Raw genomic sequence first — 1,487 nt, forward strand, 5'->3', positions numbered from 1 at the left:
AGTGTAGGGTAATGCCAAGGTGCTGAGGTGGGGAGGCTGGTTGAGAGAGGGAGTACCTTCACGGAAGCAAGGAGAGGGGGAGGGAGGATGTGAGTAGGAAGAAACGGGATAATATTTGAAATGTAAATATAGAAAATATCCAATAAAAATAAATAAGAAGGGGAGGGGTGAATCTGAGAGGTCTATAGAAGGCTACAGGAGCCTGCACTTTGGACCATGCTTTTCTTTTCTTTTCTTTTCTTTTCTTTTCTTTTCTTTTCTTTTCTTTTCTTTTCTTTTCTTTTCTTTCCTTTTCTATTTATGAGATTCAAGGTCTATTTATTTGTTCCTCTTAAAGACTTATTTTTGACCGGACTCTGATTTAGAAGTAGAAGCTCTCAGTGACGACAGCCTTCATCTTCTGGCGATCTGTTCCTGGCGTTTTTTAGTTTGGCTTCCTTCATTCTCTTAGCCAACAGCTTAGCATGTTCTTCAGCCTCCTCCTTGTTTTCCTTAGTGAGTTGTTTCTTCAGAGCAATGCCTCAGTGTTTGTGTTGCGGGACACGTAAATAACAAGACTCTGAATCTTGGGTGCTTTGTTCAAGGGCTTGCTGACAACTTATTGGCGGACACCATCTTCTTTGGAGGGATTATAAAGCTTTCAGATTCCACTAGCTCTTTTAGATCCCAACCGACGAGGAGCAGTAGTATCTGTCAGTCCTGGAATATCCTTCTCTCTCCCTCTCTTTTTAAAAAAAAATATAACCAAGCTGAGAACACTCAGATTGGCATCCATGGTGCATCCACAAACGAACTTGCGCTTCCTTTCTCCGGTTTCCCTCGGTCTACAATAAGAATGCCTCTAAACAACAAGCACTCTCTGCCATGGGTCAAAATGCCTTGCTTCATGGGAAAACCTTGTTTGTCATTTCCACCGCTGCTCTGGACCACATAACCTTTCCACTCTTCACCAAGAGCATCAGCAGCGACCTCTGTGGCCAGGTGCTTCTCGTGGAATGTACGAAGCTTGCGTTCGTCATCCACTTCAATGAGCTTCTGACAGCCAGTGGCAGGGAAGGAGATACTGAGCCCAAGAGGCATCACGAAAATGAGCTGGAATCATGCTTTTCATCCAGGGGCCTTACAGGAGGTTCAGGCAGGGGAGTGCAAAAGGCTTCTTCGTTCAGCAGTGGATTCGTTAACTGTTCGATCCTACCAGCTCCAACGTGTGCCTGGATAAACGTGGATATTCATGTTTTAATTTTCTGTAGGGAACAAGCCTCCAGATATCTCTCAGAGTAGGCACAATTGCTTGGCAACATGGGATATAGGAAAGAACCTGGAGATAAATGTGTAATTATTTCTTCTTAAATGGCATAATAGCATTTTTTTTTCATTAGGCAGGGTCTGGCATTCTCGACCTTCCCATGCAGACCAAGGTGTCTTTAAACTCAGACCCTGCCCTCACGGTGCTGGGATTAAAGCTGTTTGTTATCAGTCCTGGCTTG

The 1,487-nt window shown here is 44.0% G+C and overlaps 1 pseudogene across 1 annotated transcript; it reads right to left on the minus strand.

Annotated features, from left to right (window-relative positions):
- Positions 1–393: 393 nt before the first annotated feature.
- LOC308422830 (small ribosomal subunit protein eS6-like) lies at positions 394–1,080 on the minus strand (annotated as a pseudogene). The gene has a single exon. The product of its transcript is annotated as a small ribosomal subunit protein eS6-like (transcript).
- Positions 1,081–1,487: the final 407 nt, after the last annotated feature.

The sequence above is a fragment of the Micromys minutus genome, assembly GCF_963924665.1.
Source record: "Micromys minutus genome assembly, chromosome: 7".
Taxonomy (NCBI): Eukaryota; Metazoa; Chordata; class Mammalia; order Rodentia; family Muridae; genus Micromys; species Micromys minutus.